The sequence below is a fragment of the Uranotaenia lowii genome, chromosome 3 (assembly GCF_029784155.1).
Source record: "Uranotaenia lowii strain MFRU-FL chromosome 3, ASM2978415v1, whole genome shotgun sequence".
NCBI lineage: Eukaryota > Metazoa > Arthropoda > Insecta > Diptera > Culicidae > Uranotaenia > Uranotaenia lowii.
The window spans coordinates 157,475,102-157,492,437 of record NC_073693.1 but is presented as its reverse complement, the minus strand read 5'-3'; positions in this window follow the sequence as shown (position 1 = coordinate 157,492,437).

Here is a 17,336-nt window from a genome sequence, read left to right as displayed (position 1 = left end):
CCCAAATTAGGCTCAGAATCCCCGAAAAACGCTTCTAAAGGCCAGAAAACGCATGTTAAAGTTGTGATCCCAAATTAAGCTCAGAATCCCCGAAAAACGCTTCTAGAGGCCAGAAAACGCATTTTAAAGTTGTGATCCCAAATTAAGCTCAGAATCCCCGAAAAACGCTTCTAAAGGCCAGAAAACGCATTTTAAAGTTGTGATCTCAAATTAAGCTCAGAATCCCCGAAAAACGCTTCTAAAGGCCAGAAAACGCATTTTAAAGTTGTGATCTCAAATTAAGCTCAGAATCCCCGAAAAACGCTTCTAGAGGCCAGAAAACGCATTTTAAAGTTGTGATCCCAAATAAAGCTTAGAATCCCCGAAAAACGCTTCTAGAGGCCAGAAAACGCATTTTAAAGTTGTGATCCCAAATTAAGCTCAGGCTAAAGGCCAGAAAACGCATTTTAAAGTTGTGATCCCAAATTATGCTCAGAATCCCCGAAAAACGCTTCTAAAGGCCAGAAAACGCATTTTAAAGTTGTGATCTCAAATTACCCAAGTAACAATTTAAGTTTTATTCCAACCTTAACAGTTCGCTTAAGACTATTTCCTAAAGCTTCTTTATAAGCCAAAGCGCATTCTACGCTATTAGCACAACTACTTGAAAGTTAACATATGGCCAAAAGGGACCATTTTGTTAACATTTTTAAAGCTAATTCTATACGCTATAATAAAACATCCAACAGAATAGTTTTATTCGACCTTATAGACATAGCTTTAAGAAACCTTTCAGAGCCCTCTTCAGACTATCCACAGCTCTTTTAAAACTACGTCGTGGAATCTGATAGGAATTTCACTGTGGATCTGTGAAATCTGATAGGAATTTTACTGTGGCAGCTGTGGAATCTAATAGAAATTTTACTGTGGGAGCTTTCTGTTCCGTTTTTTCTCGTTTTATCACTTACTCTCCCAAGCATTTGATAATAGGTAAAGATTCCATTTAAAATATTTTAAAAATATTCTCATTCTCATTTTCAATATATCTAAGCAAGAAACTTCCTGCAACCTCAGATTTCTGGTGAAGTATATACGAAATAGCATCAAAACTTAAGCGCGCCTCAAAGAAAATCAAGGTTGACCATATTTTAAGCATTTTTTAAATAAAAAAAATTATAATTAAAGGAAAATATAAATTGGCTCAAATAATGCAATTTTTGTTTTACATTGAAATTCATCACCTATACAACAAATAGTACCGTCAACATTGTCAAATTGATGAAAATGTCTAGTTTTTAGTATTCAAGTATTATTTACAGCAACATGGCGTCAGTAATTTCGATTCAATTTCACAATCAACATGGCGTTCAGTAAATTAATATTGAAAATCTTAAGGCAGTTGTAAAACAGTGTTAAGATGGTTTTATGACGGTTAGAAAAATGTGGTAATAAAACAATTTCAATAAACAGTTTTTAAATGGTTTTAAGAGACCTTGAACCACAGCTTCGTTTGACGTTTCTCTAAATGGAATACACGCTCATGATCGATTTATCCATTTTTGAGAAAGAGAAGTTTTTCGCAATAAATGAAAACATTTCGATTTGTTGCTTGGCAAAAGGCATTCATGCAACTTTTTGTTTTGTTTCCTTTTAACTATGAGGATGGTCAATCATCTTTAAATAACAAATAGGTATTGCTATCAAATAATCTCAAACTATTTTGGAATAGAACATTTTCTGTCATCAAAACCCAACAAGCTAAATAATAACCCGCATAAATGAGGATTATAACCAAATGATTTTTGAAGCGTAATAAAACGTTTAGCAAACGATTATTGAAATTGTAAAAAACATTTCCTGAATCGTGAATTCCGAAATGATTGAATTTTGAATTTGTAGTTAGGTTATGTAAACAGTTAAAAGCTGTTAAAACAGTTGTATGGGAAAACAATTGGAAGCGATAAAACGATTCTTTAAAACGTCCTTCTGATGTTTTGCTTACTATTACCAGAACTGCCTAACGCTTTAAATAAATCGTTATTTTCAATGATCGGCCAATGCTAGTGGTCTTCATTCTGAATACATCATCTGAAACTTGTTGAGGCTGGTTTAGAATGAGCATTTTCGCTTGTGATGAAACTCAATTTCTCCGTCTTTGCTGAGTTGAAGCTGGTTTCTGCAGTCTTCCAGAAATTTTCAAGGACGGTTTACCTGAAAAAAATTTGGTAAGTTTTGGATTGGATGACGTAAATAAAGATCAACTTCGCATTGAGAGACAGAGATGGATAACTAAAACAAGTAGTTTAATAGGCGTACTTGTAAATGAATTTTCTAATACATTTATTCTTATCGAATCACAAAAACCATTTATTCACAATGGTCTTTTATTCGAACCCTGAGAATTGAGCGAATAATGATGTGGACTGATTTGCGGTTGTTTTGAAATTTGAATGCGGATACAACAGAGTTGTTTTTATTTTTAAGATGAATTTAGCTGTGTTAATTTATATCATTTGATAGCACGTTTTTCTCAATTTTGAGTAATAATCCTTTCAAAACAGGTTATGCTATCGCAAAAAGAGGTAAAAAAGTTTAAGCATGTATACGTTCTTCTCGATTGTCAAATCATCTGTCACTTAGTTTTATCATGCCCCTACATCCAATGTTCCAATAAATCAGTTTTTCAACTTGGCTTGAACGCTAGTTTTAAAAGCGTATTGAGCGCATTATTAAAACCTTTACCAAAGCTCTAATAAAAACAGGAAAGTATGTGTTTTATTGAATCTTTTGCAATACTTTTGCAACTTTTTTACAACACTCTTAAGATAGTGTTTTATTCAAGTTTTAGCAAAACTTTCAGGGCTCTTTCAAAACACACGATAAATGAAGCATTTCCTATGTTACAATAAAACCGTTTTAAAAATGGGATACCATCGAAAAGTCTTCATAAAACAATATTAAAACTCAAAAAAGCCAATTGGCTTGATTTGTGTTACTTGGGTAAAGCTCAGAATCCCCGAAAAACGCTTCTAAAGTCCAGAAAACGCATTTTAAAGTTGTGATCCCAAATAAAGCTCAGAATCCCCGAAAAACGCTTCTAGAGGCCAGAAAACGCATTTTAAAGTTGTGATCCCAAATTAAGCTCAGAATCCCCGAAAAACGCTTGAAGAGTCAGAAAACGCATTGTAAAGTTGTGATCCCAAATTAGGCTCAGAATCCCCGAAAAACGCTTCTAAAGGCCAGAAAACACATTTTAAAGTTGTGATCCTAAATTATGCTCAGAATCCCCGAAAAACGCTTCTAGAGGCCAGAAAACGCATTTTAAAGTTGTGATCCCAAATAAAGCTCAGAATCCCCGAAAAACGCTTCTAAAGGTCAGAAAACGCATTTTAAAGTTGTGATCTCAAATTAAGCTCAGAATCCCCGAAAAACGCTTCTAGAGGCCAGAAAACGCATTTTAAAGTTGTGATCCCAAATTAAGCTCAGAATCCCCGAAAACACTTCTAAAGGCCAGAAAACGCATTTTAAAGTTGTGATCTCAAATTAAGCTCAGAATCCCCGAAAAACGCTTGAAAAGTCAGAAAACGCATTGTAAAGTTGTGATCCCAAATTATGCTCAGAATCCCCGAAAAACGCTTCTAAAGGCCAGAAAACACATTTTAAAGTTGTGATTCCAAAATTAAGCTCAGAATCCCCGAAAAACGTTTCTAAAGGCCAGAAAACGCATTTTAAAGTTGTGATCCCAAATAAAGCTCAGAATCCCCGAAAAACGCTTCTAAAGGCCAGAAAACGCATTTTAAAGTTGTGATCCCAAATTAAGCTTAGAATCCCCGAAAAACGCTTCTGGAGGCCAGAAAACGCAAAAATTAAGCTTAGAATCTCCGAAAAACGCTTCTAGAGGCCCGAAAACGCATTTTAAAGTTGTGATCCCAAATTAAGCTCAGAATCCCCGAAAAACGCTTCTAAAGGCCAGAAAACGCATTTTAAAGTTGTGATCTCAAATTAAGCTCAGAATCCCCGAAAAACGCTTCTAGAGGCCAGAAAACGCATTTTAAAGTTGTGATCCCAAATTAAGCTCAGAATCCCCGAAAAACGCTTCTAGAGGCCAGAAAACGCATTTTAAAGTTGTGATCCCAAATTAAGCTTAGAATCCCCGAAAAACGCTTCTAAAGGCCAGAAAACACATTTTAAAGTTGTGATCCCAAATTAAGCTCAGAATCCCCGAAAAACGCTTCCAGAGGCCAGAAAACGCATTTTAAAGTTGTGATCCCAAATTAAGCTCAGAATCCCCGAAAAACGCTTCTAAAGGCCAGAAAACGCATTTTAAAGTTGTGATCCCAAATTAAGCTCAGAATCCCCGAAAAACGCTTCTAAAGGCCAGAAAACGCATTTTAAAGTTGTGATCCCAAATTAAGCTCAGAATCCCCGAAAAACGCTTCTAGAGGCCAGAAAACGCATTTTAAAGTTGTGATCCCAAATTAAGCTCAGAATCCCCGAAAAACGCTTCTAAAGGCCGAATAACGCATTTTAAAGTTGTGATCCCAAATTAGGCTCAGAATCCCCGAAAAACGCTTCTAAAGGCCAGAAAACGCATTTTAAAGTTGTGATCCCAAATTAGGCTCAGAATCCCCGAAAAACGCTTCCAAAGGCCAGAAAACGCATTTTAAAGTTGTGATCCCAAATTAAGCTCAGAATCCCCGAAAAACGCTTCAAAAGGCCAGAAAACGCATTTTAAAGTTGTGATCCCAAATTAGGCTCAGAATCCCCGAAAAACGCTTCTAAAGGCCAAAAAACGCATTTTAAAGTTGTGATCCCAAATTAAGCTCAGAATCCCCGAAAAACGCTTCTAAAGGCCAGAAAACGCATTTTAAAGTTGTGATCCCAAATTAGGCTCAGAATCCCCGAAAAACGCTTCTAAAGGCCAGAAAACGCATTTTAAAGTTGTGATCCCAAATTAAGCTCAGAATCCCCGAAAAACGCTTCTAGAGGCCAGAAAACGCATTTTAAAGTTGTGATCCCAAATTAAGCTCAGAATCCCCGAAAAACGCTTCTAAAGGCCAAAAAACGCATTTTAAAGTTGTGATCCCAAATTAGGCTCAGAATCCCCGAAAAACGCTTCTAAAGGCCAGAAAACGTATTTTAAAGTTGTGATCCCAAATTAGGCTCAGAATCCCCGAAAAACGCTTCTAAAGGCCAGAAAACGCATTTTAAAGTTGTGATCCCAAATTAAGCTCAGAATCCCCGAAAAACGCTTCAAAAGGCCAGAAAACGCATTTTAAAGTTGTGATCCCAAATTAGGCTCAGAATCCCCGAAAAACGCTTCTAAAGGCCAGAAAACGCATTTTAAAGTTGTGATCCCAAATTAAGCTCAGAATCCCCGAAAAACGCTTCTAAAGGCCAGAAAACGCATTTTAAAGTTGTGATCCCAAATTAGGCTCAGAATCCCCGAAAAACGCTTCTAAAGGCCAGAAAACGCATTTTAAAGTTGTGATCCCAAATTAAGCTCAGAATCCCCGAAAAACGCTTCTAAAGGCCAAAAAACGCATTTTAAAGTTGTGATCCCAAATTAGGCTCAGAATCTCCGAAAAACGCTTCTAGAGGCCAGAAAACGCATTTTAAAGTTGTGATCCCAAATTAAGCTTAGAATTCCCGAAAAACGCTTCTAAAGGCCAGAAAACGCATTTTAAAGTTGTGATCCCAAATTAAGCTCAGAATCCCCGAAAAACACTTCTAAAGGCCGGAAAACGCATTTTAAAGTTGTGATCCCAAATTAGGCTCAGAATCCCCGAAAAACGCTTCTAAAGGCCAGAAAACGCAAAAATTAAGCTTAGAATCTCCGAAAAACGCTTCTAGAGGCCCGAAAACGCATTTTAAAGTTGTGATCCCAAATTAAGCTCAGAATCCCCGAAAAACGCTTCTAAAGGCCAGAAAACGCATTTTAAAGTTGTGATCCCAAATTAAGCTCAGAATCCCCGAAAAACGCTTCTAAAGGCCAGAAAACGCATTTTAAAGTTGTGATCCCAAATTAAGCTCAGAATCCCCGAAAAACGCTTCTAAAGGCCAGAAAACGCATTTTAAAGTTGTGATCCCAAATTAGGCTCAGAATCCCCGAAAAACGCTTCTAAAGGCCAGAAAACGCATTTTAAAGTTGTGATCCCAAATTAAGCTCAGAATCCCCGAAAAACGCTTCTAAAGGCCAGAAAACGCATTTTAAAGTTGTGATCCCAAATTAGGCTCAGAATCCCCGAAAAACGCTTCTAAAGGCCAAAAAACGCATTTTAAAGTTGTGATCCCAAATTAAGCTCAGAATCCCCGAAAAACGCTTCTAAAGGCCGGAAAACGCATTTTAAAGTTGTGATCCCAAATTAGGCTCAGAATCCCCGAAAAACGCTTCTAAAGGCCAGAAAACGCATTTTAAAGTTGTGATCCCAAATTAAGCTCAGCATCCCCGAAAAACGCTTCTAAAGGCCAGAAAACGCATTTTAAAGTTGTGATCCCAAATTAGGCTCAGAATCCCCGAAAAACGCTTCTAAAGGTCAGAAAACGCATTTTAAAGTTGTGATCCCAAATTAAGCTCAGAATCCCCGAAAAACGCTTCTAAAGGCCAGAAAACGCATTTTAAAGTTGTGATCTCAAATTAAGCTCAGAATCCCCGAAAAACGCTTCTAAAGTTGTGATCCCAAATTAAGCTCAGAATCCCCGAAAAACGCTTCTAAAGGCCAGAAAACGCATTTTAAAGTTGTGATCCCAAATTAAGCTCAGAACCCCCGAAAAACGCTTCAAAAGGCCAGAAAACGCATTTTAAGGTTGTGATCCCAAATTAGGCTCAGAATCCCCGAAAAACGCTTCTAAAGGCTAGAAAACGCATTTTAAAGTTGTGATTCCAAATTAAGCTCAGAATCCCCGAAAATCGCTTCCAATGGCCAGAAAACGCACTTTAAAGTTGTGATCCCAAATTAGGCTCAGAATCCCCGAAAAACGCTTCGAAAGGCCAGAAAACGCATTTTCAAGTTGTGATCCCAAATTAAGCTCAGGATCCCCGAAAAACGCTTCTAAAGGCCAGAAAACGCATTTTAAAGTTGTGATCCCAAATTAAGCTCAGAATCCCCGAAAAACGCTTCTAAAGGTCAGAAAACGCATTTTAAAGTTGTGATCCCAAATTAAGCTCAGAATCCCCGAAAAACGCTTCTAAAGGCTAGAAAACGCATTTTAAAGTTGTGATTCCAAATTAAGCTCAGAATCCCCGAAAATCGCTTCCAATGGCCAGAAACCGCACTTTAAAGTTGTGATCCCAAATTAGGCTCAGAATCCCCGAAAAACGCTTCTTGAGGCCAGAAAACGCATTTTCAAGTTGTGATCCCAAATTAAGCTCAGGATCCCCGAAAAACGCTTCTAAAGGCCAGAAAACGCATTTTAAAGTTGTGATCCCAAATTAAGCTCAGAATCCCCGAAAAACGCTTCTAAAGGCCAGAAAACGCATTTTAAAGTTGTGATCCCAAATTAAGCTCAGAATCCCCGAAAAACGCTTCCTAAAGCCAGAAAACGCATTTTAAAGTTCTGATCCCAAATTAAGCTTAGACTCCCCGAAAAACGCTTCCTAAAGCCATAAAACGCATTTTAAAGTTGTGATCCCAAATTAAGCTCAGAATCCCCGAAAAACGCTTCAAAAGGCCAGAAAACGCATTTTAAAGTTGTGATCCCAAATTAAGCTCAGGATCCCCGTAAAACACTTCTAAAGGCCAGAAAACGCATTTTAAAGTTGTGATCCCAAATTAAGCTCAGAATCACCGAAAAACGCTTCTATAGGCCAGAAAACGCATTTTAAAGTTGTGATCCCAAATTAAGCTCAGAATCCCCGAAAAACGCTTCTAAAGGCCAGAAAACGCATTTTAAAGTTGTGATCCCAAATTAAGCTCAGAATCCCCGAAAAACGCTTCTAAAGGCCAGAAAACGCATTTTAAAGTTGTGATCCCAAATTAAGCTTAGAATCCCCGAAAAACGCTTCTAAAGGCCAGAAAACGCATTTTAAAGTTGTGATCCCAAATTAAGCTCAGAATCCCCGAAAAACGCTTCTAAAGGCCAGAAAACGCATTTTAAAGTTGTGATCCCAAATTAAGCTCAGAATCCCCCAAAAACGCTTCTAAAGGCCAGAAAACGCATTTTAAAGTTGTGATCCCAAATTAAGCTTAGAATCCCCGAAAAACGCTTCCTAAAGCCAGAAAACGCATTTTAAAGTTGTGATCCCAAATTAAGCTCAGAATCCCCGAAAAACGCTTCTAAAGGCCAGAAAATGCATTTTAAAGTTGTGATCCCAAATTAAGCTCAGGATCCCCGTAAAACGCTTCTAAAGGCCAGAAAACGCATTTTAAAGTTGTGATCCCAAATTAAGCTCAGAATCCCCGAAAAACACTTCTAAAGGCCAGAAAACGCATTTTAAAGTTGTGATCCCAAATTAAGCTCAGAATCCCCGAAAAACGCTTCTAAAGGCCAGAAAACGCATTTTAAAGTTGTGATCCCAAATTAAGCTCAGAATCCCCGAAAAACGCTTCCTAAAGCCAGAAAACGCATTTTAAAGTTCTGATCCCAAATTAAGCTTAGACTCCCCGAAAAACGCTTCCTAAAGCCATAAAACGCATTTTAAAGTTGTGATCCCAAATTAAGCTCAGAATCCCCGAAAAACGCTTCTAAAGGCCAGAAAATGCATTTTAAAGTTGTGATCCCAAATTAAGCTCAGGATCCCCGTAAAACGCTTCTAAACGCCAGAAAACGCATTTTAAAGTTGTGATCCCAAATTAAGCTCAGAATCACCGAAAAACGCTTCTATAGGCCAGAAAACGCATTTTAAAGTTGTGATCCCAAATTAAGCTCAGAATCCCCGAAAAACGCTTCTAAAGGCCAGAAAATGCATTTTAAAGTTGTGATCCCAAATTAAGCTCAGAATCTCCGAAAAACGCTTCCTAAGGCCAGAAAACGCATTTTAAAGTTGTGATCCCAAATTAAGCTCAGAATCTCCGAAAAACGCTTCTAAAGGCCAGAAAACGCATGTTAAAGTTGTGATCCCAAATTCAGCTCAGAATCCTCGAAAAACGCTTCTAAAGGCCGGAAAACGCATTTTAAAGTTGTGATCCCAAATTAGGCTCAGAATCCCCGAAAAACGCTTCTAAAGGCCAGAAAACGCATTTTAAAGTTGTGATCCCAAATTAGGCTCAGAATCCCCGAAAAACGCTTCTAAAGGCCAGAAAACGCATTTTAAAGTTGTGATCCCAAATTCAGCTCAGAATCTCCGAAAAACGCTTCTAAAGGCCAGAAAACGCATTTTAAAGTTGTGATCCCAAATTAAGCTCAGAATCCCCGAAAAACGCTTCTAAAGGCCGGAAAACGCATTTTAAAGTTGTGATCCCAAATTAGGCTCAGAATCCCCGAAAAACGCTTCTAAAGGCCAGAAAACGCATTTTAAAGTTGTGATCCCAAATTAAGCTCAGAATCCCCGAAAAACGCTTCTAAAGGCCAGAAAACGCATTTTAAAGTTGTGATCCCAAATTAAGCTCAGAATCCCCGAAAAACGCTTCCTAAAGCCAGAAAACGCATTTTAAAGTTCTGATCCCAAATTAAGCTTAGACTCCCCGAAAAACGCTTCCTAAAGCCATAAAACGCATTTTAAAGTTGTGATCCCAAATTAAGCTCAGAATCCCCGAAAAACGCTTCTAAAGGCCAGAAAATGCATTTTAAAGTTGTGATCCCAAATTAAGCTCAGAATCCCCGAAAAACGCTTCCTAAGGCCAGAAAACGCATTTTAAAGTTGTGATCCCAAATTAGGCTCAGAATCCCCGAAAAACGCTTCTAAAGGCCAGAAAACGCATGTTAAAGTTGTGATCCCAAATTCAGCTCAGAATCCCCGAAAAACGCTTCTAAAGGCCGGAAAACGCATTTTAAAGTTGTGATCCCAAATTAGGCTTAGAATCCCCGTAAAACGCTTCTAAACGCCAGAAAACGCATTTTAAAGTTGTGATCCCAAATTAAGCTCAGAATCCCCGAAAAACGCTTCTAAAGGCCGGAAAACGCATTTTAAAGTTGTGATCCCAAATTAGGCTCAGAATCCCCGAAAAACGCTTCTAAAGGCCAGAAAACGCATTTTAAAGTTGTGATCCCAAATTAAGCTCAGAATCCCCGAAAAACGCTTCTAAAGGCCAGAAAACGCATTTTAAAGTTGTGATCCCAAATTAAGCTCAGAATCCCCGAAAAACGCTTCTAAAGGCCAGAAAACGCATTTTAAAGTTGTGATCCCAAATTAAGCTCAGAATCCCCGAAAAACGCTTCTAAAGGCCAGAAAACGCATTTTAAAGTTGTGATCCCAAATTAAGCTCAGAATCCCCGAAAAACGCTTCTAAAGGCCGGAAAACGCATTTTAAAGTTGTGATCCCAAATTAGGCTCAGAATCCCCGAAAAACGCTTCTAAAGGCCAGAAAACGCATTTTAAAGTTGTGATCCCAAATTAAGCTCAGAATCCCCGAAAAACGCTTCTAAAGGCCGGAAAACGCATTTTAAAGTTGTGATCCCAAATTAGGCTCAGAATCCCCGAAAAACGCTTCTAAAGGCCAGAAAACGCATTTTAAAGTTGTGATCCCAAATTCAGCTCAGAATCTCCGAAAAACGCTTCTAAAGGCCAGAAAACGCATTTTAAAGTTGTGATCCCAAATTCAGCTCAGAATCCTCGAAAAACGCTTCTAAAGGCCGGAAAACGCATTTTAAAGTTGTGATCCCAAATTAGGCTCAGAATCCCCGAAAAACGCTTCTAAAGGCCAGAAAACGCATGTTAAAGTTGTGATCCCAAATTAAGCTCAGAATCCCCGAAAAACGCTTCTAAAGGCCGGAAAACGCATTTTAAAGTTGTGATCCCAAATTAAGCTCAGAATCCCCGAAAAACGCTTCTAAAGGCCAGAAAACGCATTTTAAAGTTGTGATCCCAAATTAAGCTCAGAATCCCCGAAAAACGCTTCTAAAGGCCAGAAAATGCATTTTAAAGTTGTGATCCCAAATTAAGCTTAGAATCTCCGAAAAACGCTTCTAAAGGCCAGAAAACGCATTTTAAAGTTGTGATCCCAAATTAGGCTCAGAATCCCCGAAAAACGCTTCCTAAGGCCAGAAAACGCATTTTAAAGTTGTGATCCCAAATTAGGCTCAGAATCCCCGAAAAACGCTTCTAAAGGCCAGAAAACGCATGTTAAAGTTGTGATCCCAAATTCAGCTCAGAATCCCCGAAAAACGCTTCTAAAGGCCAGAAAATGCATTTTAAAGTTGTGATCCCAAATTAAGCTCAGAATCACCGAAAAACGCTTCTATAGGCCAGAAAACGCATTTTAAAGTTGTGATCCCAAATTAAGCTCAGAATCCCCGAAAAACGCTTCTATAGGCCAGAAAATGCATTTTAAAGTTGTGATCCCAAATTAAGCTCAGAATCCCCGAAAAACGCTTCCTAAGGCCAGAAAACGCATTTTAAAGTTGTGATCCCAAATTAGGCTCAGAATCCCCGAAAAACGCTTCTAAAGGCCAGAAAACGCATGTTAAAGTTGTGATCCCAAATTCAGCTCAGAATCCCCGAAAAACGCTTCTAAAGGCCGGAAAACGCATTTTAAAGTTGTGATCCCAAATTAGGCTTAGAATCCCCGTAAAACGCTTCTAAACGCCAGAAAACGCATTTTAAAGTTGTGATCCCAAATTAAGCTCAGAATCCCCGAAAAACGCTTCTAAAGGCCGAAAAACGCATTTTAAAGTTGTGATCCCAAATTAAGCTCAGAATCCCCGAAAAACGCTTCTATAGGCCAGAAAATGCATTTTAAAGTTGTGATCCCAAATTAAGCTCAGAATCCCCGAAAAACGCTTCCTAAGGCCAGAAAACGCATTTTAAAGTTGTGATCCCAAATTAGGCTCAGAATCCCCGAAAAACGCTTCTAAAGGCCAGAAAACGCATTTTAAAGTTGTGATCCCAAATTAAGCTCAGAATCCCCGAAAAACGCTTCTAAAGGCCGAAAAACGCATTTTAAAGTTGTGATCCCAAATTAAGCTCAGAATCCCCGAAAAACGCTTCTATAGGCCAGAAAATGCATTTTAAAGTTGTGATCCCAAATTAAGCTCAGAATCCCCGAAAAACGCTTCTATAGGCCAGAAAACGCATTTTAAAGTTGTGATCCCAAATTCAGCTCAGAATCCCCGAAAAACGCTTCTAAAGGCCAGAAAATGCATTTTAAAGTTGTGATCCCAAATTAAGCTCAGAATCACCGAAAAACGCTTCTATAGGCCAGAAAACGCATTTTAAAGTTGTGATCCCAAATTAAGCTCAGAATCCCCGAAAAACGCTTCTATAGGCCAGAAAATGCATTTTAAAGTTGTGATCCCAAATTAAGCTCAGAATCCCCGAAAAACGCTTCCTAAGGCCAGAAAACGCATTTTAAAGTTGTGATCCCAATTTAGGCTCAGAATCCCCGAAAAACGCTTCTAAAGGCCAGAAAACGCATGTTAAAGTTGTGATCCCAAATTCAGCTCAGAATCCCCGAAAAACGCTTCTAAAGGCCGGAAAACGCATTTTAAAGTTGTGATCCCAAATTCAGCTCAGAATCCCCGAAAAACGCTTCTAAAGGCCAGAAAATGCATTTTAAAGTTGTGATCCCAAATTAAGCTCAGAATCACCGAAAAACGCTTCCTAAGGCCAGAAAACGCATTTTAAAGTTGTGATCCCAAATTAGGCTCAGAATCCCCGAAAAACGCTTCTAAAGGCCAGAAAACGCATGTTAAAGTTGTGATCCCAAATTCAGCTCAGAATCCCCGAAAAACGCTTCTAAAGGCCGGAAAACGCATTTTAAAGTTGTGATCCCAAATTAGGCTTAGAATCCCCGTAAAACGCTTCTAAACGCCAGAAAACGCATTTTAAAGTTGTGATCCCAAATTAAGCTCAGAATCCCCGAAAAACGCTTCTAAAGGCCGAAAAACGCATTTTAAAGTTGTGATCCCAAATTAAGCTCAGAATCCCCGAAAAACGCTTCTATAGGCCAGAAAATGCATTTTAAAGTTGTGATCCCAAATTAAGCTCAGAATCCCCGAAAAACGCTTCCTAAGGCCAGAAAACGCATTTTAAAGTTGTGATCCCAAATTAGGCTCAGAATCCCCGAAAAACGCTTCTAAAGGCCAGAAAACGCATTTTAAAGTTGTGATCCCAAATTAAGCTCAGAATCCCCGAAAAACGCTTCTAAAGGCCGAAAAACGCATTTTAAAGTTGTGATCCCAAATTAAGCTCAGAATCCCCGAAAAACGCTTCTAAAGGCCAGAAAACGCATTTTAAAGTTGTGATCCCAAATTAAGCTCAGAATCCCCGAAAAACGCTTCTAAAGGCCAGAAAACGCATGTTAAAGTTGTGATCCCAAATTAAGCTCAGAATCCCCGAAAAACGCTTCTAAAGGCCGGAAAACGCATTTTAAAGTTGTGATCCCAAATTAGGCTCAGAATCCCCGAAAAACGCTTCTAAAGGCCAGAAAACGCATTTTAAAGTTGTGATCCCAAATTAAGCTCAGAATCCCCGAAAAACGCTTCTAAAGGCCGGAAAACGCATTTTAAAGTTGTGATCCCAAATTAGGCTCAGAATCCCCGAAAAACGCTTCTAAAGGCCAGAAAACGCATTTTAAAGTTGTGATCCCAAATTAAGCTCAGAATCCCCGAAAAACGCTTCTAAAGGCCAGAAAACGCATTTTAAAGTTGTGATCCCAAATTAAGCTCAGAATCCCCGAAAAACGCTTCCTAAGGCCAGAAAACGCATTTTCAAGTTGTGATCCCAAATTAAGCTCAGAATCTCCGAAAAACGCTTCTAAAGGCCAAAAAAGGCATTTTAAAGTTGTGATCCCAAATTAAGCTCAGAATCCCCGAAAAACGCTTCTAAAGGCCGAAAAACGCATTTTAAAGTTGTGATCCCAAATTAAGCTCAGAATCCCCGAAAAACGCTTCTAAAGGCCGAAAAACGCATTTTAAAGTTGTGATCCCAAATTAAGCTCAGAATCCCCGAAAAACGCTTCTAAAGGCCAGAAAACGCATTTTAAAGTTGTGATCCCAAATTAAGCTCAGAATCCCCGAAAAACGCTTCTAAAGGCCAGAAAACGCATGTTAAAGTTGTGATCCCAAATTAAGCTCAGAATCCCCGAAAAACGCTTCTAAAGGCCGGAAAACGCATTTTAAAGTTGTGATCCCAAATTAGGCTCAGAATCCCCGAAAAACGCTTCTAAAGGCCAGAAAACGCATTTTAAAGTTGTGATCCCAAATTAAGCTCAGAATCACCGAAAAACGCTTCTATAGGCCAGAAAACGCATTTTAAAGTTGTGATCCCAAATTAAGCTCAGAATCCCCGAAAAACGCTTCTAAAGGCCGAAAAACGCATTTTAAAGTTGTGATCCCAAATTAAGCTCAGAATCCCCGAAAAACGCTTCTAAAGGCCAGAAAACGCATTTTAAAGTTGTGATCCCAAATTAAGCTCAGAATCCCCGAAAAACGCTTCCTAAGGCCAGAAAACGCATTTTCAAGTTGTGATCCCAAATTAAGCTCAGAATCTCCGAAAAACGCTTCTAAAGGCCAAAAAAGGCATTTTAAAGTTGTGATCCCAAATTAAGCTCAGAATCCCCGAAAAACGCTTCTAAAGGCCAGAAAACGCATTTTAAAGTTGTGATCCCAAATTAAGCTCAGAATCCCCGAAAAACGCTTCTAAAGGCCGAAAAACGCATTTTAAAGTTGTGATCCCAAATTAAGCTCAGAATCCCCGAAAAACGCTTCTAAAGGCCAGAAAACGCATTTTAAAGTTGTGATCCCAAATTAAGCTCAGAATCCCCGAAAAACGCTTCTAAAGGCCAGAAAACGCATGTTAAAGTTGTGATCCCAAATTAAGCTCAGAATCCCCGAAAAACGCTTCTAAAGGCCGGAAAACGCATTTTAAAGTTGTGATCCCAAATTAGGCTCAGAATCCCCGAAAAACGCTTCTAAAGGCCAGAAAACGCATTTTAAAGTTGTGATCCCAAATTAAGCTCAGAATCACCGAAAAACGCTTCTATAGGCCAGAAAACGCATTTTAAAGTTGTGATCCCAAATTAAGCTCAGAATCCCCGAAAAACGCTTCTAAAGGCCAGAAAATGCATTTTAAAGTTGTGATCCCAAATTAAGCTCAGAATCCCCGAAAAACGCTTCCTAAGGCCAGAAAACGCATTTTAAAGTTGTGATCCCAAATTAGGCTCAGAATCCCCGAAAAACGCTTCTAAAGGCCAGAAAACGCATGTTAAAGTTGTGATCCCAAATTCAGCTCAGAATCCCCGAAAAACGCTTCTAAAGGCCGGAAAACGCATTTTAAAGTTGTGATCCCAAATTAGGCTTAGAATCCCCGTAAAACGCTTCTAAACGCCAGAAAACGCATTTTAAAGTTGTGATCCCAAATTAAGCTCAGAATCCCCGAAAAACGCTTCTAAAGGCCGGAAAACGCATTTTAAAGTTGTGATCCCAAATTAGGCTCAGAATCCCCGAAAAACGCTTCTAAAGGCCAGAAAACGCATTTTAAAGTTGTGATCCCAAATTAAGCTCAGAATCCCCGAAAAACGCTTCTAAAGGCCGAAAAACGCATTTTAAAGTTGTGATCCCAAATTAAGCTCAGAATCCCCGAAAAACGCTTCTAAAGGCCAGAAAACGCATTTTAAAGTTGTGATCCCAAATTAAGCTCAGAATCCCCGAAAAACGCTTCTAAAGGCCAGAAAACGCATGTTAAAGTTGTGATCCCAAATTAAGCTCAGAATCCCCGAAAAACGCTTCTAAAGGCCGGAAAACGCATTTTAAAGTTGTGATCCCAAATTAGGCTCAGAATCCCCGAAAAACGCTTCTAAAGGCCAGAAAACGCATTTTAAAGTTGTGATCCCAAATTAAGCTCAGAATCCCCGAAAAACGCTTCTAAAGGCCGGAAAACGCATTTTAAAGTTGTGATCCCAAATTAGGCTCAGAATCCCCGAAAAACGCTTCTAAAGGCCAGAAAACGCATTTTAAAGTTGTGATCCCAAATTCAGCTCAGAATCTCCGAAAAACGCTTCTAAAGGCCAGAAAACGCATTTTAAAGTTGTGATCCCAAATTCAGCTCAGAATCCTCGAAAAACGCTTCTAAAGGCCGGAAAACGCATTTTAAAGTTGTGATCCCAAATTAGGCTCAGAATCCCCGAAAAACGCTTCTAAAGGCCAGAAAACGCATGTTAAAGTTGTGATCCCAAATTAAGCTCAGAATCCCCGAAAAACGCTTCTAAAGGCCGGAAAACGCATTTTAAAGTTGTGATCCCAAATTAAGCTCAGAATCCCCGAAAAACGCTTCTAAAGGCCAGAAAACGCATTTTAAAGTTGTGATCCCAAATTAAGCTCAGAATCCCCGAAAAACGCTTCTAAAGGCCAGAAAATGCATTTTAAAGTTGTGATCCCAAATTAAGCTTAGAATCTCCGAAAAACGCTTCTAAAGGCCAGAAAACGCATTTTAAAGTTGTGATCCCAAATTAGGCTCAGAATCCCCGAAAAACGCTTCCTAAGGCCAGAAAACGCATTTTAAAGTTGTGATCCCAAATTAGGCTCAGAATCCCCGAAAAACGCTTCTAAAGGCCAGAAAACGCATGTTAAAGTTGTGATCCCAAATTAAGCTCAGAATCCCCGAAAAACGCTTCTAAAGGCCAGAAAACGCATTTTAAAGTTGTGATCCCAAATTAAGCTCAGAATCCCCGAAAAACGCTTCCTAAGGCCAGAAAACGCATTTTCAAGTTGTGATCCCAAATTAAGCTCAGAATCTCCGAAAAACGCTTCTAAAGGCCAAAAAAGGCATTTTAAAGTTGTGATCCCAAATTAAGCTCAGAATCCCCGAAAAACGCTTCTAAAGGCCAGAAAACGCATTTTAAAGTTGTGATCCCAAATTAAGCTCAGAATCCCCGAAAAACGCTTCTAAAGGCCGAAAAACGCATTTTAAAGTTGTGATCCCAAATTAAGCTCAGAATCCCCGAAAAACGCTTCTAAAGGCCAGAAAACGCATTTTAAAGTTGTGATCCCAAATTAAGCTCAGAATCCCCGAAAAACGCTTCTAAAGGCCAGAAAACGCATGTTAAAGTTGTGATCCCAAATTAAGCTCAGAATCCCCGAAAAACGCTTCTAAAGGCCGGAAAACGCATTTTAAAGTTGTGATCCCAAATTAGGCTCAGAATCCCCGAAAAACGCTTCTAAAGGCCAGAAAACGCATTTTAAAGTTGTGATCCCAAATTAAGCTCAGAATCACCGAAAAACGCTTCTATAGGCCAGAAAACGCATTTTAAAGTTGTGATCCC